The sequence below is a fragment of the Lathamus discolor genome, chromosome W, assembly GCF_037157495.1.
Source record: "Lathamus discolor isolate bLatDis1 chromosome W, bLatDis1.hap1, whole genome shotgun sequence".
In the NCBI taxonomy this organism is placed as follows: domain Eukaryota; kingdom Metazoa; phylum Chordata; class Aves; order Psittaciformes; family Psittacidae; genus Lathamus; species Lathamus discolor.
This window is the reverse complement of record NC_088908.1, coordinates 20,195,999-20,219,258: the sequence shown is the minus strand read 5'-3', so window position 1 is coordinate 20,219,258 and position 23,260 is coordinate 20,195,999. Positions and strand designations below refer to the sequence as shown.

Here is a 23,260-nt window from a genome sequence, read left to right as displayed (position 1 = left end):
AATAGAGAAATATAGAATGAAATATAATCCATTGTAAATAAGTAAATTCAGTTCTACCTGGTAGTCAAGGGACGTTAAGCTTGACAAGTTTGTAACAATAGAAAGAAGGAAGTATCTGGGTAAATGTTACACAAGACTGGCCCTAACTGGACTGGTAGTTATTGGCTTGACAATGGGACTTTCCAAACCTAGAGTTCAGCCAAAGGACAAAGTGATGAAGAAGGTGATGAAGAAATGACCACCAGGGGTCCCAAAGACCACTACCACATTATTATGCGAATGTAGGAGGAAATTTCTCGAAGAATTATGTCAAATACAAGTGGTTTCATGAATTGCTGAGGTGAGTAGTTCGAGAGAGGACGACTTTAACACCGGAGCAGGGGAGAGATCAGCGTCCAGGAGCCTCAACTCAGAGCGGCCAGAGCTACCGAGGGAGCTTCAAGTCCTCGACAGGACCTGCCCAGGAGCCGGCAGCTCCGCGGACGAGAGCCGCTGACTCACAGGGGGCGGAGCCAGGAGCAGCAGCACCAACCCTGAGTGGTTAAAAACCTGCTCCAGGGAGGGCGGCGAGGTAGTTTGCGAGGTCAGGCGAGCGGGATGGTGAGCATCTGTCGTATGTCCAGGGCCTGGTTGGGAGCTCTGCTCTGGCTGCCCCGGCGGTGGCCAGCGTAGGCACACAGACAGAGCCCATGAGAGGGGAGGCTGCAGTGCAGAGCTTGGAGTGTAGAGGGTGCCTGCACTGGTCTTGTGAGGGAAAGGTGCACGATGGGCAGGGCTGCACTCGGTGCTCCCTGGTGGAGGTCCTCCTGCAGCAGGTGGCTGAGCTGTGGAATGCTATTAGCGGGCTTCAAGATGTCAGGGCAACTGAGAGGAAGCAGGGCTGCTTGCTCCAGCCCCATACTGTGCAGGGGCCTCAAGCTTCCCCTCCAGCTCATGAAGAAAAGAAGGAGGCCACCAACCAGGGAAGTTGGGAATTAGTGACAAAGAAAAATAACAAAAGAAGGAGGAAAAGGACAATTAAAAGCAAGGGGCTTCCTCCTAAATCTGTGGTCCCCACGCAGAACCGCTTTGCTGTCCTGCAGGAGACTAACAAGGAAACGCAATTGCACCACAAACAGCTGGATTATGCACAGGTAAAGATCTCTACTGGTGCTACAAAGGAAAAGTGGTGGGTCGTAGTAATAAGGGACTCTACTTTGAAAGGGACGGAAGCACTCGTCTGTCGGCCTGACCCCGTCTCGAGGGAGGTGTGCTGCCTACCAGGGGCACGGATCAGGGATGTTACAGAGAGGCTGCCTGCTCTAGTAAGTTCCACGGACTATTACCTGCTCCTGGTGATCCATGTGGGTGCTAGGGATATAGGTAGTAGTAGACTGGGGACCATAAAGAAAGATTACAGAGCCCTGGGAGAGGTGGTTAGGGGCTCCGGTGCTCAGATAGTCTTTTCATCAATTCTCCAGGACACAGGGGAGGACAAAGAAAAAGCTGGGAGGATTGGCCAGGTTAATAAATGGTTAAAAGGGTGGTGTCATAGTCAGGGGTTTGGGTGTCTTGAACACGGGACTGAAGTTAGTAGGCCAGGTCTACTGGGGGCTGGTGGAGCTGGTCTGGTAAAGAAGAGGAAGAACAGTTTTGGTAGGAGGCTTGCCAGACTGGTCAAGGAGGCTTTAAACTAGATGCGTTGGGGGAGGGGGGCATCATTCCATCCCAACACACCCAGTCAGTTGCCAACACCTATAATAAATGCTCAGAACAATGTACATATGTTCCAGCTGCTCCAGCCAACGAGCTGGCTTCATTTGGAGCTCATCTCAGATGCCTCTGTACAAACGCCCATAGCATGGGGAACAAACAAGAGGAATTAGAGATGTGTGCATGTCTACAGGGGTATGATATAATAGGCATCACAGAAACACGGTGGGATGGCTCCTATGACTGGAGTGTTGGAATGGAAGGTTACAGGCTCTTTAGAAAAGACAGGCCCGGCAGGCAGGGAGGGGGAGTTGCCCTTTATGTTAGGGATAGGCTGGAGAGTATGGAACTCTGTCTGGGGGCAGGTGAGCAGTTTACAGAGAGTTTGTGGGTCAGGGTTAAAGGGAAAACAGCTATGGGAGACATTACTGTTGGAATCTGTTACATGCCGCTTGATCAAGGAGAACCTGTGGATGAAGCACTCTACAGACAGATAGGAAAAGCCTCACGCTCGCAGGCCCTTGTTCTCATGGGGGATTTCAACCACCCTGACATCTGTTGGAACGATGGCACTGCACGGCACAAGCAATCCAGAAGGTTCCTTGATTGTGTGGAAGACAACTTCCTTCTGCAAGTAATAGAGGAGCCGACAAGGAGAGGTGCCGTGCTTGATCTCATGCTCACGAACAGGGAAGGGCTTGTTGAGAATGTGGTTCTCCAGGGCAGCCTTGGATGCAGCAATCACGAGATGGTCGAATTTGAGATCCCCAGGACAGTGAGAAGAGCGTGTAGCAAGCTCACTGCCCTGGACTTCAAAAGAGCAGAATTTGGCCTCTTCACAGAATCACAGAATCCCAAGGGTTGGAAGGGACCTCAAAAGATCATCTAGTCCAACCCCCCCGCAAGAGCAGGGTAACCTACAGTACATCACACAGGAACTTGTCCAGGTGGGCCTTGAATATCTCCAGTGTAGGAGACTCCACAACCCCCCTGGGCAACCTGTTCCAGTGCTCTGTCACTCTTCAGGAGCCTGCTTAGTAAGGTTCCATGGGATATAGCCCTAGAGGGCAGGGGGGCCCAATACTCTTGGTTGATATTCAAGGACCACCTGCTACAAGCTCAGGAGTGCTGCATTCCAACTAGAAGGAAGTGCAGCAGGAGGGCCAGGAGACCTCCTTGGATGGAAAAGGAGCTGCTGAGGAAAATTCAAAGGAAAAAAGAGGCTTATGAAAAATGGAAGCAAGGAGAGGCGGCCTGGGTAGTGTACAGGGATGTTGTCCGGGAAGCTAGGGACCAGGTTAGGAAGGCTAAGGCCCAGTTAGAATTAAACTTTGCCAGGGATGTTAAGGATAACAGGAAGGGATTCTACAGCTACGTAGCAAACAAAAAACAGACTAGGGACAAAATAGGCCCCCTGAGGAAGCTTTCGGGATAACTGGCTACACAGGATTTGGAGAAGGCTGAGGTTCTGAATGAGTTCTTTGCCTCTGTCTTCACTGGCAAAGGCTCTGACTGCACCACCCAGTTCTTAGAAGGTAGACGCAGGGACTGTGAGAATGAAGACCTTGGGCCCACTGTAGGAGAGGATCTGGTTCGAGACCATCTTCAAAATCTGAACGTGCACAAGTCAGTGGGACCTGATGGAATCCATCCGCGGGTCCTGAAAGAGCTGGCGAATAAAGTTGCTAAGCCACTGGCCATAATATTTGAAAAATCATGGCAGTCAAGTGAAGTTCCCGACGACTGGGAAAAGGCAAATATAACCCCCATTTTCAAGAAGGGAAAAATGGAAGACCTGGGGAATTACAGACCAGTCAGTCTCACCTCTGTGCCTGGTAAAATCTTGGAGCACATTCTCCTGGATGGCATGCTAAGGCACATGAAAAACAACAAGGTGCTTGGTGACAGCCAGCATGGCTTCACTAAGGGGAAATCCTGCCTGACCAATTTGGTGGCCTTCTATGGTGGGGCTACAGAACTGATGGATAAGGGTAAAGCAGATGATGTCATCTACCTGGATTTGTGCAAAACGTTTGACACTGTCCCACACGACATCCTTCTCTCTAAATTGGAGAGATATCAATTTGATGGATGGACCACTCGGTGGATAAAGAACTGGCTGGATGGCCGCACACAAAGAGTTGTGGTCAATGGCTCAATGTCCAGCTGGAGACCAGTAACGAGTGGTGTCCCTCAGGGATCGGTGTTGGGAGCGGTCTTGTTTAACATCTTCATCGCTGACATGGACAGTGGGATTGAGTGCGCCCTCAGCAAGTTTGCCGATGACACCAAGCTGTGTGGTCCGGTTGATATGCTGGAGGGAAGGGATGCCATCCAGAGGGACCTTGACATGCTTGTGAGGTGGGCTGATGCCAACCTTATGAAGTTCAACCACGACAAGTGCAAGGTCCTACACCTGGGTCGGAGCAATCCCAGGCACAGCTACAGGTTGGGCAAAGAAGAGATTCAAAGCAGCCCTGCAGAGAAGGACTTAGGGGTGCTGCTCAATGAGAAAATGAACATGGGCCGGCAGTGTGCGCTCGCAGCCCAGAAAGCCAACCGTATCCTGGGTTGCATCAAAAGGAGCGTGACCAGCAGGTCAAAGGAGGTGATCCTGCCCCTCTACTCTGCTCTTGTGAGACCTCACCTGGAGTATTGTGTGCAGTTCTGGTGTCCTCAACATAAAAAGGACATGGAACTGTTGGACAAGTCCAGAGGAGGGCCACGAGGATGATCAGGGGACTGGAGCAGCTCCCGTATGAAGACAGGCTGAGGAAGTTGGGGCTGTTCTGCCTGGAGAAGAGAAGGCTGCGTGGAGACCTAATAGCAGCCTTCCAGTACCTGAAGGGGGCCTATAGGGATGCTGGGGAGGGACTCTTCGTCAGGGACTGTAGTGACAGGACGAGGGGTAACGGCTTAAAACTTAAACAGGGGAAGTTTAAATTGGATATAAGGAGGAAATTCTTTCCTGTTAGGGTGGTGAGACACTGGAATCGGTTGCCCAGGGAGGTTGTGAGTGCTCCATCCCTGGCAGTGTTCAAGGCCAGGTTGGATGAAGCCTTGTGTGGGATGGTTTAGTGTGAGGTGTCCCTGCCCATGCCTGGGGGGTTGGATGTAGATGATCTTGAGGTCTTTTCCAACCCTAACTATTCTATGATTCTATGAATATGCATGTAATGAAATTAGTATGTATATTTAATGACTATATAATCACAGTTTGTTTGGTGCTCGGAGAGACACACTAGAAGGAGCTATCCCCCATGTCTCCCAGTGCCACAAAAAGAATACCTGCTTGTCAACTTAAACCTTGTTGGCAACTTCTTGGAGATTTCTCCGAATCGGAATGAGACAGTGAATAATACAAGGTAAAAATAAAAACATAGCAAAGCCACGTAACAAACAAAATAAAATTTGCTTAACCTATGGGCCTTCGGGCAGCCAGGAAAAAGGGTAAATCTCCATCCTTTCCAGGTTTGAACAGGTATATGAGTGAATTTTCAAATTCTGGATGTGATTTCTTTTACTATTTTACCATTATCATCAATGTTCAAACAACAACTGGAATAATTTAATTTGCCACAAGCTCCCCCTTCCACTGCTAGCAGGTAGTCGAGAACCATGCAATGTTGAAATATTGCCGTCCACATTTGCATGGCCTTATCTGCAACAGATGAAGGGCACAGGCTGCTGCACTGGGAGTGATTTCTAGGATAGCTTGTAACCAAATAATGCAATTTAAACTATAAATAGGCTCTCGAGTACCATGAAATAGAGAAATATAGGATGAAATATAATCTATTATAAGTAAGTAAATTTATTTCTGCTTAGTCTTCATCCTTATATAAGATAAATGACCGTAGTTGAAGTAGTTCTAGGAACTTATAACCTTGTACAATATTTATTGTAAGCAAAGCAGGATGTCCAAAATTTATGGTAAGCAAAACAGGACATGTAGATAAAGATTATCTGAAACTAGCAGATGTTCAGGATGAGTCGTAGCTAACTGATAAGTAGAAGTACAGGGAGAAATCATTCAATTATGTCAGTGGTGTTACTAAACTAATTAAGCTGGTGTATGCATTTATCTACTGCGCATGCTTCAAAGACTGCCAGGACGAAAGTTAAAGGAATGGCCAAGTGATGAAGATTGTTGGAAGAAGTAAACGACCCCCAAAGACAGCTACCACATTTTTGTGTGCATGCGGGAGGAATTTTCTAGAAGAGTGATGTCATGTGTAAGTAGCAAGGGTGGGAGTCCTAATTGGTAGTTCTGCTTGAAAGGTTGTGGATGTCTTGGCATATGAGATAGACTTCAATTCTGAACATCAGGGTTTTGGCTAATCACCGAACTGGCAGGTCCAAGAGGGCATTCCTTCGGTGGTTTGGACTCGAACCCTGGGAATACTTAAGGAGGAGGCTGGAGTAGATTAGGGGAGAGATGATATTATTTAAAGGGCATGTATGTGACACCCGCCGGGCAGATAGTGGCCCTGGATTGGGAACAACCTGTCCCAGATATCCTCCCGAACTGTAGTATTAACGGACATATGGGGGTTATCCCTTGCTTTGTGTGTGGGTTTACTAATTAATAGAGTGCACGGAGAAAATTGGCATTCGGCATGGGTTCTGTTGAAATGTAAATCTTGCGACAGAAGGTGGCGCTGTTCATCTGAAAAACGGAGACCCGAGTGTCCCAAGTGTCTCCCGGAGCCCCCAAGGTTTTATGACTAGGAAAGGGCCCAACGGGAGGCTGAGATAGTGAAATTTGTATATGAAAAAGCCGAATCCCAGAGACTCGGGATATTTGGGAAGAAGATTGGGAAGAGATTGTAAGAAAACCTATAAAGAAGTTTGAATAAGATTAAAATAAAACATAACAATTGATAGGAGGCTATTCAAAAATGGGTAATATCCAGGATAAAACTGTTTTAAAGAAAAGTCCTCTTGCTTGCATATTGGCACACTGGAAAGATATTGCCAGAGCTGGAGGGACAGAGAATAAGAAAGCCCTCATTAAATATTGTAACCAGTGGTGGCCATTATATAAACTCAAGGATGGGGCCAAGTGGCCCCTGCATGGGTCAATAGATTACAATACCATCCTGCAATTAATGTTGTTTTTAATGAGAGAGGGAAAATGGGATGAAGCATCATATGCAGATATGTTCTTCACCCTCCGGAATCACCCGGAGTGGCAAAGGGACTGTGGAATAGTGCTGCCACAGGACCCTATGGTACTCGCCCTCGAGCGAGAAAATAATAAGGAGCTTAGAGGTAAACTGAGGCGGTGTTGCTTGGCATGTAGTATTGGACAGCAGTGTATTAGAATAAATAAAACTCACCGAGCATCAGAACAGGAATTAACTAATCTGCTTAAGCCTCCCCCTCGATCGCAGGAACCGGATGTAGACTCCAACGGAACTACCACTCCCCCAGGCAGTCCTGTATCCTCCCAGACAAGGAAAAAGTCAGCCCTAACAGTTTTGCAGGCTCCCCTCCGAGAGGCAGTAGGATCGGATGGCGGAATAATGTTAATTAAGGTGCCTTTTTCAACTACCGATTTAGAAAATCGGAAAAGAATTACCAAGGACTACAGGAATGATCCGGTAAGCATAACCAAACATTTTCAATTTATTATAAAATAACACAACCCTAATTGGAATGACATACAGTTATTGCTAGACTATATGACCGAAACGGAGAAACAATTAATTCTAAAAAACTGCAGGGGATTTGGCTGAAGACCATTATAAGACCACGAGGGGAGATGTTAAAGATTATCTCCCCCTTCAAGACCCAAAATGGAATGCAAACAAGTCTGCACATATGGAGAGACTACAGGCATACCAGGGATGGATTGCAAAAGGAATGGAAAGGGCCATTCCTAAAACTATAAATTGGTTGGCACTGTATGCAATCAGACAAGGTCCTTCCGAGTCACCATCCAAATTCCTGGATTGATTAAGGGACATAATGCACCGTAACACGCTGCTAGATCCTGGATCAGAGGTAGAAATACAGCAATTAGTCTCCTTATTTTTGGGCCAATCTACAGGAGATATTAGACGTAAGCTTCAAAAGTTACGTCCTACAGAAGGAAGGAACTTGGAGATATTACTAGATGAGGCATGGAGGGTGTTTAGTAACAGAGAGGAGGATTACAAACGGGGACAGAGAAGGGTGGTAGCGATAGTCAGAGAACAGGAAGAGAGAAAACCCAGACAAGGACCACCTCGGTTGAGTAGGGATCAATGTGCATTGTGCAAGAAATTTGGCCACTGAAAGATAACTGTCTGGAAAGGTGGGAAAATAAAGGAAAGAGGCGGAACAATCAGAAGGGGAGAATAGTGGCCCATATAAAAAGAGATTGACAGGGACCTGTGGAATCTACCCTAGTGGATCCACTGGTTATAATAGAGCTAGGGAAGGAACAAAAAGGGGTAGAGTTTCTAGTGGACACAGGAGCAACATACTCAGTCTTAAACCAAGCCTTGATGCCCCTGGGGGATGATTATATTATGGTAAAAGGGGCAACTGGCCAAAGTGAAAAGGTGTATTTTTGTAAACCGCTGGAGTATAAATTGGGAAAACAGTGGGGCATTCATCGATTTTTATATATGCCCAACTCCCCAAAGTCACTTTTGGGAAGAGACTTATTAGAACAATTGAATGCTATAATTAAATTCGAAAAGGGAGAGATTACTCTGGAGGTAAATGAACAACAATATATCCAAATAATGAGTTTATCCCTAACTAGTGTCTCTACAGGAGGAGGAATCAGCGAAGAAGTTATGAACTAGGCATACCCCGGGGTTTGGGCCACTGAGACACCCGGGAAAATGAAAAATGCTCCACCTGTTGAGGTCAAACTTAAGGAGAGACGACAGCAGGTAAGAATTAAACAGTACCCCTTGAGGAAAGAGGACAGGGAAGGAATTTGGCCAATAATAGAGAAACTTTTACAACAGGGATTACTAAAAGAGTGTGAATCTGATTTTAACACTCCCATATTACCTGTCCGTAAACCCAATGGGTCCTACTGGGAGGTCCAAGACCTCCGGGCTATAAATAAGATCACCAAAGATCTCTATCTAGTAGTGGCCAACCCATATACCTTATTAACCACATTGACGCCCGAGCTCACTTGGTTTACTGTTTTAGATTTGAAGGATGCCTTCTTTTGCCTCCCTCTCCACAAAGTCAGCCAGAAAATATTTGCATTCGAGTGGGAAAATCCCAAAAGTGGACGAAGACCCCAACTTACCTGGACAGTGTTGCCACAAGAATTCAAAAACAGCCCTACTATATTTGGCAACCAGCTTGCCAAAGATTTAGAGTCCTGGGAAATTCCATCTGAGGAAGGAAAACTGCTACAGTATGTGGGTGGCATCTTAATTGCGACTAAAACAAGAGACGCTTGTATAACCTGGACCGTAAGTCTATTGAATTTTTTGGGACTCCAAGGATATAGGGTCTCCCAGAAAAAGGTCCAAATAGTGCAGTGTCAAGTAATCTACCTGGGCTATGAAATAAGCGCTGGACAAAGAACCTTGGGACAGGCACGGAAAGAGGCAATATGTCAAACTCTGAGGCCACAGACAGTGAAAGAGTTACAGACCTTCCTGGGGATGACTGGGTGGTGTCGCTTATGGATTTATAATTATGGACTGTTTGTCAGACCCCTATATGCATTGACAACTACAGACCAGAAACACCTTAAATGGGACAGAGAAACCATACGATCCTTTGAATTGTTAAAGAAGGCCTTGATGTCAGCCCCAGCCTTAGGACTCCCAGATGTGAGGAAGCCGTTTCTCCTCTCACGAAAAGCAGGGGATCGCACTGGGAATACTAGCACAGGATTTAGGTCCATATCGCCGGGTGGTTGCCTATTTCTCCATACGATTGGATGCGACTGCAAAGGGCTGGCCTGGATACCTACGAGCAATCGCAGCCGTAGTATTGACTATCCAAGAGGCCCGAAAATTTACTCTAGGCCAGAGAATAACTGTATTGGTATCTCATACCATATCCGCAGTACTGGAAGTAAAAGGCGGGCACTGGCTCTCCCCACAAAGATTCCTGAAGTACCAGGCCACCCTGGTAGAGCAAGATGATGTAGAAACTGTGGTCACTAACATTGTCAATCCAGCCTGTTTCCTCAGTGGAAACACAGGAGAACCAGTACACCATGACTGCCTAGAAACCATCGAAGCAACACATTCAAGTCACCCAGACCTGAAAGATAGTCCTACGGAAGACACAGAGAACTGGTTCACAGATGGAAGCAGCTATGTCTTAAGCAGCAAGAGACATGCTGGATATGCCATTACCACCAGCCAGAAGGTAATAGAATCAGGACCTTTACCTGTGAATACCTCGGCACAAAAGGCAGAAATAATTGCTCTGACCCGCACCTTGGAACTAGCCCAAGCCAAGGCTGTGAATATCTACACAGACTCAAAATACACCTTTGGGGTGGTACAGGCACACAGGGCAATTTGGAGAGAGGACTATTGAACACACAGGGCAACATTAAACATGCAGAAGAAATTCTGAAACTGCTGGAGGCAGTCCAACTCCCTGAAAAGGTGGCAGTCATGCACATCAAAGCACACCAGAGAGTAAACTCGGAGTTGGAGAAGGGAAATGAGCTGGCAGATAGAGAGGCAAAACAGGCAGCCAAGATGGAGATAAAACAGACAAGAGATGTGGGGAGGAATATTTTGTCGGAGCTCACCCTAATTGCACTTCTTACATGTCTTATGGAAGTGCACACATGTGGAATAAAAACCAAACCCGAAGGAATTCCACAAATACTCCCAAAGGCTGGCTGGTTCCTGTAGGCTGAGGCAGGTACTGGATTTGTGGGATGTGGGAATATAAAGTACTACCCCTAGGATGGACCGGCCAGTGTGCTATAGGTACCATAGTTCCCAACATTGCTACTGTGAAAAATCTAACCGGTTTACCCGGCTTATTACGAACCTATATGAAACCAGTAGCCTATTTGACAAGAGAAAAACAAATGGTTAATCCCTTAGTGACAAAACCGACTAGCTTCCATAGCTTTGCAAGATGGTTTATCCCATGGTTAGGAGTGAGTGAATTAGAAAAGGCCCTAGTAAATATCTCAGCCACAATGGAAATTATCAATAATGCTACAGCTGATGCGCTCATGGCCCTGCAGAAAGAAATCTCTTCCCTAGAAAAGATGACATACCAGAATAGGCTGGGATTAGATTTGCTTTTCACCAAGGAGGGGAGTCTATGTACAGTTATTAATGAACATTGTTGCACATACATTAATCAAAATAAGAGAATTGAAAAAGACCCGTCTCTAATTTGGAAAAAAAAAAACAAATTTTACATGAAGTGGCCCAAGATGACACGTCTTGGGGTTTCGGGGACCTAATAGAAAAACTGACTTCCTGGTTGCTGAATTTGGCATGGTTAAAGCAGTTGTTTGTTACAATAATTGTTATTATAATTTTATTCACAGTTCTTTCTATATGTCCGATGTGCATTATGGTGCTGTCATGATACAAGAGGCTCTTACAGCGAATGGAGGAAAAATCAACTACGATGAGAACTTGAGTCTAATAGATATTTTGAGAAATGTTAGATAAGGAATTTTCATATTAAGTACCATATGTTAGAATAAGAAGGAGTAAAAGAATTTACTAACTTGATAGAAAAGGGGGGACTGAGATAGGGGAGTCCTAAGATTTAAACCTTGTTGCTGGTTGAGTAACTAGTTTGCATTGTTAATGTACTTAGTGATAATATTCCTTAGTCGCATTGTTGGTGCAAAGTAAGGGTTAACAAAGCGCGGGACTTAACACCTGTGAAAAGTTAGCTACATTTGTAACTTTTGGGATAAGATCAGCCAATCCAAGGGGAGACTGAGCCCGCACAAAAGAAGAGAACCAGTGCAAGCCAGCTTTGTGGTTTGGACACGATCCAAGGAATAACTGAGCCTGTGCAAGACTAAAAGGTTACTTGCAGTGACGAAGAGGATCTGCTAGCCTTCATCCCCACGACCCCCTAAGACCACTACCAAAAAGCACTGCGCATGCGCAGTGGGAGGAGTTTATGGAAATACTAATTATCATACTAAGCAGGGACAGGTTATGAATAAGCATAGGAGCTCTCATGAATATGTAACCACAATGCTATATATGTTTGAAGGATGGGCGGCTGCGGCGTGCACGATTTTGGTGGGATACCCCCGTGCCACCCAGTGCTGAATAAACATACCTACTTTACAACTCTAATTGGCTGATTGGTTGTAAAGTCCTTTCTCCGCACGTCAATTTGGCGAGCCAGCCAGGAGAACTCTCTGCCCAGCTGTGGGATCGACCATGGGATGGACGCCCCTAGGCGCGCCCTAAGCACATTCCTCAGAGGAGCCTCTGCTCCCGGCCATTAACCACGGGGACAGACAAGGACCTCCTGAAGCCACAGACAAACGGTATGTTTTAGGGAAAGGGAAGGGCCTCTAAGTCATTGGGGACGCCCCTGCTTGGCCGGGACTGCCGATAATACACACAGCGATGTCTGGCGGACGGCATTGCCCTTGTATGGAAGAAAGGGTACCCTGAAGGTTGAGGGGTTTGCTGACCGATAAAGCGGCTGTTAGAGATCTTGAGGCTAGATCAAGCAAATCCAAGGTAACTGCTGCATCTCAGAATCATAGAATAGTTAGGGTTGGAAAGGACCTCAAAATCATCTACTTCCAACCCCCCTGCCATGGGCAGGGACACCTCACAATAAAACATACCTTCCAAGGCTTCATCCAACCTGGCCTTGAACACTGCCAGGGATGGAGCACTCACAACCGCCTGGGCAACCCATTCCAGTGCCTCACCACCCTAACAGGAAAAAATTTCCTTCCCAGCATCCCTATAGGCTCCCTTCAGGTACTGGAAGGCTGCTATGAGGTCTCCACGCAGCCTTCTCTTCTCCAGGCAGAACAGCCCCAACTTCCTCAGCCTGTCTTCATACGGGAGGTGCTCCAGTCCCCTGATCATCCTCGTGGCCCTCCTCTGGACTTGTTCCAACAGTTCCATGTCCTTTTTATGTTGAGGACACCAGAACTGCACACAATATTCCAGGTGAGGTCTCACAAGAGCAGAGTAGAGGGGCAGGATCACCTCCTTTGACCTGCTGGTCATGCTCCTTTTGATGCAGCCCAGGATATGGTTGGCTTTCTGGGCTGCAAGCGCACACTGCCGGCCCATGTTCATTTTCTCAACGACCAGCACCCCCAAGTCCTTCTCTGCAGGGCCGCTCTGAATCTCTTCTTTGCCCAACCTGTAGCTGTGCCTGGGATTGCTCCGACCCAGATGTAGGACCTTGCACTTGTCATGGTTGAACTTCATAAGGTTGGCATCAGCCCACCTCACAAGCGTGTCAAGGTCCCTCTGGATGGCATCCCTTCCCTCCAGCATATCAACCGGACCACGCAGCTTGGTGTCATCGGCGAACTTGCTGAGGGCGCACTCAATCCCACTGTCCATGTCAGCGATGAAGATGTTAAACAAGACTGCTCCCAAAACCGATCCCTGAGGGACACCACTCGTTACTGGTCTCCAGCCGGACATTGAGCCATTGATCACAACTCTTTGTGTGCGGCCATCCAGCCAGTTCTTCAGCCACTGAGTGGTCCATCCATCAAATTGACGTCTCTCCAATTTAGAGACGAGGATGTTGTGTGAGACAGTGTCAAACGCTTTGCACAAGTTCAGGCAGATGACATCAAGCTTTACCCTAGTCCATCAATTCTGTAGCCCCATCATAGAAGGCCACCAAATTGGTCAGGCAGGATTTCCCCTTAGTGAAGCCATGCTGGCTGTCACCAAGCACCTTGTTGTTTTTCATGCCTTCCAGGAGAATGTGCTCCAAGATTTTGCCAGGCACAGAGGTGAGACTGACTGGTCTATAATTTCCCGGGTCTTCCATTTTCCCCTTCTTGAAAATGGGGGTTATATTTGCCTTTTTCTAGTCGTTGGGAACTTCACCTGACTGCCATGATTTTTCAATTACGATGGCCAGTGGCTTAGTAACTTCATTCGCCAGCTCCTTCAGGACCCATGGATGGATTTCATCAGGTCCCACTGACTTGTGCACGTTCAGATTTTTAAGATGGTCTCGAACCAGATCCTCTCCTACAGTGGGCCCAAGGTCTTCATTCTCACAGTCCCTGCGTCTACCTTCTAAGAACTGGGTGGTGCAGTCAGAGCCTTTGCCAGTGAAGACCGAGGCAAAGAACTCATTCAGAACCTCAGCTTTCTCCAAATCCTGTGTAGCCAGTTCTCCCGAAAGCTTCCCCTAGGGGGCCTATGTTGTTCTTAGTCTGCTTTTTGTTTGATATGTACCTGTGGAATCCCTTCCTGTTATCCTTAACATCCCTGGCTAGGTTTAATTCTAACTGGGCCTTAGCCTTCCTAACCTGGTCCCTAGCTTCCCGGACAACATCCCTGTACTCTACCCAGGCTGCCTCTCCTTGCTTCCATTTTTCATAAGCCTCTTTTTTCCTTTGAATTTTCCTCAGCAGCTCCTTATCCATCCAAGGAGGTCTCCTGGCCCTTCTGCTGCACTTCCTTCTAGTTGGGATGCAGCACTCCTGAGCTTGGAGCAGGTGATCCTTGAATATCAACCAAGAGTATTGGGCCCCCCTGCCCTCTAGGGCTATATCCCATGGAACCTTACTAAGCAGGCTCCTGAAGAGGCCAAAGTCTGCTCTTTTGAAGTCCAGGGCAGTGAGCTTGCTACACGCTCTTCTCACTGTCCTGGGGATCTCAAATTCGACCATCTCGTGATCGCTGCATCCAAGGCTGCCCTGGAGAACCACATTCTCAACAAGCCCTTCCCTGTTTGTGAGCATGAGATCAAGCACGGCACCTCTCCTTGTCGGCTCCTCTATTACTCGCAGAAGGAAGTTGTCTTCCACACAATCGAGGTACCTCCTGGATTTCTTGTGCCGTGCAGTGCCATCGTTCCAACAGATGTCAGGGTGGTTGAAATCCCCCATGAGAACAAGGGCCTGCGAGAGTGAGGCTTTTCCTCTCTGTCTGTAGAGTGCTTCATCCACAGGTTCTCCTTGATCAGGCGGCATGTAACAGATTCCAACAGTAATGTCTCCCACGGCTGTTTTCCCTTTAACCCTGACCCACAAACTCTCTGTAAACTGCTCACTTGTCCCCAGACAGAGTTCCATACTCTCCAGCCTATCCGTAACATAAAGGGCAACTCCCCCTCCCTGCCTGCCGGGCCTGTCTTTTCTAAAAAGCCTGTAACCTTCCATTCCAACACTCCAGTCATAGGTGCCATCCTACCATGTTTCTGTGATGCCTATTATATCATACCCCTGTAGACATGCACACATCTCTAATTCCTCTTGTTTGTTCCCCATGCTATGGGCGTTTGTACAGAGGCATCTGAGATGAGCTCCAAATGAAGCCGGCTCGTTGGCTGGAGCAGCTGGAATATATCTACATTGTTCTGAGCATTTATTATAGGTGTTGGCAACTGACTGGGTGTGTTGGGATGGAATGATGCCCCCCTCCCCCAACGCATCTAGTTTAAAGCCTCCTTGACCAGTCTGGCAAGCCTCCTACCAAAACTGTTCTTCCTCTTCTTTACCAGACCAGCTCCACCAGCCCCCAGTAGACCTGGCCTACTAACTTCAGTCCCGTGTTCAAGACACCCAAACCCCTGACTATGACACCACCCTTTTAACCATTTATTAACCTGGCCAATCCTCCCAGCTTTTTCTTTGTCCTCCCCTGTGTCCTGGAGAATTGATGAAAAGACTATCTGAGCACCGGAGCCCCTAACCACCTCTCCCAGGGCTCTGTAATCTTTCTTTATGGTCCCCAGTCTACTACTACCTATATCCCTAGCACCCACATGGATCACCAGGAGCAGGTAATAGTCGTGGAACTTACTAGAGCAGGCAGCCTCTCTGTAACATCCCTGATCCGTGCCCCTGGTAGGCAGCACACCTCCCTCGAGACAGGGTCAGGCCAACAGACGAGTGCTTCCGTCCCCTTCAAAGTAGGGTCCCCTATTACTACGACCCACCGCTTTTTCTTTGTAGCACCAGTAGAGATCTTTACCTGTGCATAATCCGGCTGTTTGTGGTGCAATTGCGTTTCCTTGTTAGTCTCCTGCAGGACAGCAAAGCGGTTCTGCGTGGGTACAACAGATTTAGGAGGAAGCCCCTTGCCTTTAATTGTCCTTTTCCTCCTTCTTTTGTTATTTTTCTTTGTCACTAATTCCCAACTTCCCTGGTTGGTGGCCTCCATCTTTTCTTCATGAGCTGGAAGGAAGCTTGAGGCCCCTGCACAGTATGGGGCTGGAGCAAGCAGCCCTGCTTTCTCTCAGTTGCCCTGACATCTTGAAGCCCGCTAATAGCATTCCGCAGCTCAGCCACCTGCTGCAGGAGGACCTCCACCAGGGAGCACCGAGTGCAGCCCTGCCCATCGTGCACCTTTCCCTCACAAGACCAGTGCAGGCACCCTCTACACTCCAAGCTCTGCACTGCAGCCTCCCCTCTCATGGGCTCTGTCTGTGTGCCTACGCTGGCCACCGCCGGGGCAGCCAGAGCAGAGCTCCCAACCAGGCCCTGGACATACGACGGATGCTCACCATCCCGCTCGCCTGCCCGCTCAAACTGCCGCGCAAACTGCCTCGTGCCGCTCTTTTTGCCCGCTCTGCCGCGCAAACTGCTTCGTCCCTCTCTGTCCGCTCTGCCGCGCAAACTGCTTCGTCCCGCTCTGTTCGCTGCTCTCCTAGTTGCTCGCACTCTCTGGGGCAGGTTTTTAACCACTCAGGGTTGGTGCTGCTGCTCCTGGCTCCGCCCCCTGTGAGTCAGCTGCTCGCGTCAGCGGAGCTGCCTGCTCCTGGGCAGGTCCTGTCGAGGACTTGAAGCTCCGTCGGTAGCTCTGGCCGCTCTGAGTTGAGGCTCCTGGACTCTGATCTCTCCCCTGCTCCGGTGTTAAAGTCGTCCTCTCTCGAGCTACTCACCACAGCCAAGGCCGCACTGGCCAATCTTGCTCTCAACAAAGTGGTCCCAGCTTACAATCTAACATCTTGCTCTCAACAGAGCAGTTTTAATTTACAACTTAGAATTTTCGCTTACAATTCCCCTCTTTGAGACTTACAGGATACACATATAAGTCTCATCTCATATTCTTTTCCCATATTTAATTCTGAAACACCATTGTGAACAGCAACTACAACATTGATTCATGATGCATGCTAGGGTACAAACACAAATTATCATTATAATTATTACAAACATGTGGAGAAGTGGCTAACAGAGAAAGGTCACGTTCCCATCAACGAGCTGAAATAGAACATTTGTTTAGAGAATGGTGCAGACTTACTAGCACCAGATAATGAGGAACTGAGGGACATCTGGAGGGAAGCGCCATGCTCTGGCCAATTATAGACAAGGACACTAACTAATAAACAAGATAAGCACATAATAATAGAGAATATAAGAGTACACAGTTTAACTGTAAAAATAATGAGCTTTCGCAATGCCGTATTTGTGCCAGAACCAGTCAAGTGCCTAGTATTTGCATATTTACTGTTATATTAACCGAAGTTAGAAGCCCAATAAACGAATCGTGCTTATTGATCACAGTGGTCGTGATGATTCCTCCCTGCTGCAACACAAACAAATCATTTAACCATGTCCAATTTCGTAGCCAAGAGGTAAGTTTGTACCATAATTCCTCAAAACCCCATGAGGTATTGTCTCTAGTGACTTTGTTAGAAACTTAAAAACTGTTCTTGTAAAGGCTATGGTTAGACACAATGGAGAAGAAACTACTTATTTAACGTTTTTGCAAAAACAGGTGTCCCAGTAACTAGGCACACCCTGGTTACAAGGCTTCTCCTTTTGTTGGAAAAGGGTGGAGTTTTTATGATAAAACAAATGTATAAAATAGTAGAAATGATTATGTTTGAGAAATTTATAAATCAATAGTGGGGGTTTGTATATTAGAAAATGTTGTAACTTTGCAGTTTTTTATCACAGCTGCTCTGTAACCAGTGTTGCAATGGTAGTCTTAGTAAAAACCTAACATAACCATATATGGTGAAAGGTGTATGGGTAGATTTAGAAAAGTATGTACTGGAGACTATACCCAAGTAGAACCTATGCATAAGATAGCCAAAAGAGCATACCAGAAGCAGTCAAAGGAAGATAAGAAAATTCTAGCATCCACACCAGGGTTGGAATATGTCCAAGTAAGGGAAAGTTGAAGAGGACAACCTGAGGAAGACTTCTTACTTCATCTGAGGAAGACTCCTTACTTCATCGGAACGACCACCAGGCGACCACCAGAGGGGGCTGCGCAAGTGTAGAAGAGGTTGATGTCTTAATAGACTGATGTGTCAATCCTTAATGCATATGTATTAGTTAAATGCTGTAACCCATGTTGAATATGCATTAATTGTGAAACTTTTAGGATATAAATTGCGGACGTGATGTGACGAGGTTGGAACCAGATTTGGGTTCATACCCCTGGTTTCCCAGCGCTGCAATAAAGCACCTCATATAACCATTCCGGTGGTTATGTGTTTGTTCCTACGCTAACACTTTCTATCCCCTATGCCTGACGGCGAAGTCCCTCACTTGTTTCCATAGTGGCTAGGTACTCCAAGGTTTACAGCCTATCCAAAGAACCTAAGTTACCCATATGAAGTCCGCCCTGGTTGCATCTCCCACTACTCTACTTTAAGTGCCCCTTCCCCTTATTTACACATTCCCTTTTATGGTATAGTTGCCTAACTCATGTCGTCCCCGTCCCCCCCCCCCCCCCCCCCGTTGGGGAGCTTGCTTTCAAGTATCACCCCTTGTTCTAGCCCTTTTATCGCTCTGACTACACTTTCAGGTGAAACCTCCCGCCTATTTGCCAACTTCTATCTTTAGTTATCACGCTAGCTATACTTACTAGGCTGTAAAAGCAACACAGTGGTGTTTCTTACAACTTGGTGCAAGATTTTTGTCTTTTCCCAAATTTCAGCCAAATCTGTAGATATTTTGCTGCTCTGATCCATGTATGTGCAGCAGCTAGTATTTATAACTGTACAATTGCCTCCTTGGGAAGCTAATAGCAAGCCAAAGCCCATCTGGCTTTGCAATGTCACCTGGGATAGGCTGGATACCTGTAATGCCTTTATTGCATCTATAATTTTGTTTTCAGTGTTTCATTTGCCGAGGGGAGCAGCTTCAGAGAGAATGCCTTCAAACACCAGAGCAGGGAGAAGCTCAGCATCCATGAGTTTCAATTCTGAGCAGTGAGAACCACCAAGGGAGCCTCAAGTCTAACTTGCCCAGGAGCCGGCAGCTCAGCTGACACGAGCAGCTGACTCACAGAGGGTGGTGCCAGGAGTGGTTAAACCAGCCCTAACTAGTTAAAATGTGCCACAGGGAACGCGAACGATTAGGGGTTCTCCAAGGTGAATAGAGCAGATAAGCAGGGCTCGGTGGGTGCCCTGAGTACTTGCCTCTGGACCTGGGTCGGAAGTGTTGATCTGCCTGCCCTAGTGGTGGCCAGCGTAGGTACCCAGACAGAGCTGGTGAGAGAGGAGGCTGCAGCGCAGAACTCAGAGTGCAGTAGGTGCTTCCACTTGTCTCTTTAGGTAAGGGTGAACAATAGGCAGGGTTGTACTCGGTGCACCCTGGTGGAGGTCCTCCTGCAGCAGGTGGCTGAGCTGCGGGAGACTGTCAGTAAGCTAAAAGATGTCAGGGAAATTGAGATGGAGCTGGGCTGCTTGCCTCAGGCCCAAACTGTGCAGGGGCCTCAAACATCCATTGTAGTGCATAGAGAAAAGGAGGAGGGTATTAACCCGGGAAGCCGGGAGCTAGCAACAACAAAAAAAAAAAACAAACCCAAACCAACAAAAAATGGAGGAAGAGGAAAAGTAACAGCAAAGGTCTTCCTCTAAAATCTGATGTCCCCACCCAGAACCACTTTGCAGTTCTGCAGGGGCTAATGAGGAAATGCACATCTTGCCAAAGGAACATCCTGCTGATCCACCTGTAAAGAGGATTACTATTAGTACCTCCAGGAAAAAGTGGAGGGTCATAGTAGTAGGGGACTCTACTTTGAAAGGCACAGAGGCACCCATCTGTTGTCCTGACCAGTCTCAAGGAAGGTGTGTTGCCTATCTGGGGCACAGATCAGGGATGTTGCTGAGAGGCTGCCTCATCTAGTAAGTCCTACTGACTATTAGCCCCTTCCAGTGATCCACATGGATGCTAATGATGTTAGAGAAAGGGGCGAAATTTTTATGATAACTAAATATTAGAAATTATTATATTTGAAAAATTTATAAATCAATAGTGTGGTTTTGGAAATACTGCAATCTTGCAGTATTGTTTGTAGTTTTGTACCATAGTTATTCAGTAACCAATGTTAACAGTGGTAGGCTAGGTGATAAGAGCTAACATAATCACATATGGTGCAGAACATATGGGTGGATTTAAGAAAGTATTGTGAAAGTCTATCGAAGCAGAAATTAATGGATACACCAGGGTAGTCAAGTGAGAATAAGAGAATGCTGGTGTCCACACAATGGTCAGGATATATCCAAAGAACAGAAAGGTGAAAAGGACAGAGCGAGGAAGACTTCTTACTTCATCTGAGGAAGACTCCTTACTTCATCAATGCGACCACCAGACGGGGCTGCGCAAGCGCAGAAGAGGCTGATGTCGTAATAGACTGATGTGGTAATCCTTGATGCATACGTATTGGTTAATGATGTAATCCGTGTTGAATATGTATTAGTAACCAAATTTTTAGTGTATAAATTGCGAATGCGATGTGACGAGGTCGAAGCCAGATTTGGGCGAGTGCCCCTGGTTTCCCAGCGCTGCAATAAAGCACCTCATATAACCATTCCGGTGGTTATGTGTTTATTCTTACGCTAACATTTTGGCGACCCAGATGGGACCTCGCGGGCACTGCTGAGGCAGATCGCATCTTGATCCTGCTCCAGCCGGCACCAAGAAATTCTCGGGGAGCTATCAGCCGCGACCGACCTCCGCTGCTCACGACGGACCTCTGATACGGTAAGAAAGGTGCTTTTAATTTGATTACTTTGGTTACAGTAACGATTGTTGAGTAATGTAAAGCGTAGTACCGACTTCTGATAAGCCTGCCTGATAGATGTGGCAAAAGCTGCACTTGGTTTGGCAAAGTCTGGTGTTGAGTAATGTAAAGTGTAGTAATGTAAAGTGTAATACCGACTTCTGATAAGCCTGCCTGACAGACGTGGCGAAAGCTGCACTAGGTTTGGCGAAGTCGGGTCTGGTAAAGCCTGCCTGTTAGATGCGGCGAAAGCTGCGCTTGGTTGGGGCTAGGGAGCTCCCGGGGTAAGCCTAGGCGCCGTCCATTAGACAGTAGTGAAAGCTCTGCAGGTTCGGCAAACGTGGTTATGGTATTGGTATTTGTGCTGCAGGATCAGCATTTGTCAGTATAATTTCTGTAACATAGTGGTAAGTGTGTGTGCGTGTTTTGGAGATCTCTTTGTATTTACAAAATGCCGTTGGTCCCTAAGTAGTCTCCATTAGGTTGTATTTTAAGTCACTGGTGCGACAACTGTGGGAGCCACAAGGAAGGAGGAAATACGGCCATTCTTGCAGCCCCTAGATCTGCGATTTAGAGGGAAGGAATTAACACATGAATTTCTATATGTACCTGAATGCCCCATTACCCTTTTAGGACGAGACTTATTAGCTAAATTAGACGCAAGAATTATTTTTGAGAATGGTGAATTAATAATGCAAGTCCCCGAATCAAAGGCAGGACAGATCTTGGTTCTTAAAGAAAAAACCCCATTGCTCAAATTCCAAAAGAGTTAGAAGAGGCTGCGATACCGATAGTTTGGGAAACAGAAATCCTGGAAAAATCAAAAGCAGCTCAACCAGTAACAGTGGAACTAAAAGATGGGGTTAGGCCAGTAAGAGTTAAACAATATCCACTGAAGCTAGAGGCAAGGTTTAGGATTATAAAAATAATTGAGAAATTTTTGAAATATCGAATTTTGGAAGAATGTGAATCAGAATATAACACACTAATTTTTCCAGTAAGAAAACCAAACAGTGCATATAGGTTAGTACAGGATCTGAGGGCAATAAATGAAATAACAAAAGTTATCCACCCAGTAGTAGCAAATCCTTATACACTGTTAACATCTGTGAAGGAAAAATATAAATGGTTTACAGTAGTTGATTTAAAAGATACCTTCTTCTGCATTCCTCTTGATAAAATAGCAGGAAACTGTTTGCATTTGAATGGGAAGAATCCACAGAGCGGACGAAAACCACAACTAACGTGGACCAGACTACCACAAGGATTCAAAAACAGTCCAACACTTTTTGGAAATCAATTGGCTAAAGAACTGGAGACATGGACTACTCAAGGAAAGGTACAGGTACCGAGATCACAATATCTCTTATTGCAATACGTAGATGACATCTTTATTGTGACAGAACAGAAATCATTATGCATAAAAGTGACTACTGAAATCCTGAACCAGCTAGGAATAAAAACTGCATAGAGGCAATTTGTGCCATTCCAGAACCACAGAATTTACATGGGTTAAGGACATTTTTGGGCATGGCAGGATGGTGCAGGTTGTGGATAATGAATTACAGACTCATTGCTAAACCCCTGTATGAAGCCCAAAAATCACATGCTTTTGTTTGGGACAAACCCCAGAAAGAGGCCTTTAAAAGACTGAAGGAGGTGTTAATGAAATCACCAGCATTGGGACTCCCAGATTTGACAAAGGACTTTCAGTTATTTGTCCATGAGAGGCAGAGATTGGTGTTGGGAGTATTAACCCAGAAAATTGGAAGCTGGAAAAGACCAGTAGGATATTTTTCGAAACAACTGGATCCGGTAAGTGCAGGATAGCCTTCATGTTTAAGAGCGGTAGCAGCAACTATTGTTCTAATACAGGAGGCCAGAAAACTGACTCTGGGAAAACATATTTAAGTGTTTGTACCACATATGATAGCAACTGTCTTGGAACAAAAAGGGGGGTATTGGTTATCCCCAAGCCGAATGATGAAATATCAAGCAATCTTAACAGAACAAGATGATGTAAGTCTAAAGACTACTAACTTGTTAAATCCAGCAACTTTTCTAGGAACTGACCTAGAGGAAGGAACTCTTGAACATAACTATATAGAGGTCATCGAGCATACATATGCAACCAGAACGGACTTAAAAGCTGTACCTCTTGAGCAACTTGACTGGGAACTTTTCACAGACGGAAGCAGCTTTGTGGAGAAAGGAACATGGTATGAAGGATATGCTGTGACAATGCAACAAAAGGTAATTAAAGCAAAAACATTACCTCCTGGGACGTCAGCTCAACGGGCAGAGCTGATAGCTCTTACAAGAGCATTGGAACTGAGCAACGATAAAAAGGTGAATGTATGAACTGATTCAAAGTATGCATTTGGTATAATACATATACACGGAGCATTGTGGAAAGAACGAGGACTGTTGTCTTCACAAGGGACTAATATAAA

General features: G+C 46.4%; 1 long non-coding RNA gene across 2 annotated transcripts; it reads left to right on the top strand.

Annotated features, from left to right (window-relative positions):
- The first annotated feature begins 5,836 nt into the window (after positions 1-5,836).
- On the top strand, positions 5,837-11,094 carry LOC136004320 (uncharacterized). Of its 2 annotated transcripts, XR_010608382.1 has the most exons (4): positions 5,837-5,927; positions 7,089-7,298; positions 8,450-8,582; positions 8,854-11,094. It is a non-coding gene; the product is annotated as an uncharacterized LOC136004320 (long non-coding RNA). The 2 variants fall into 2 exon arrangements; XR_010608381.1 differs by lacking the exon at positions 5,837-5,927 and having other exon boundaries at positions 7,017-7,298.
- Positions 11,095-23,260: the final 12,166 nt, after the last annotated feature.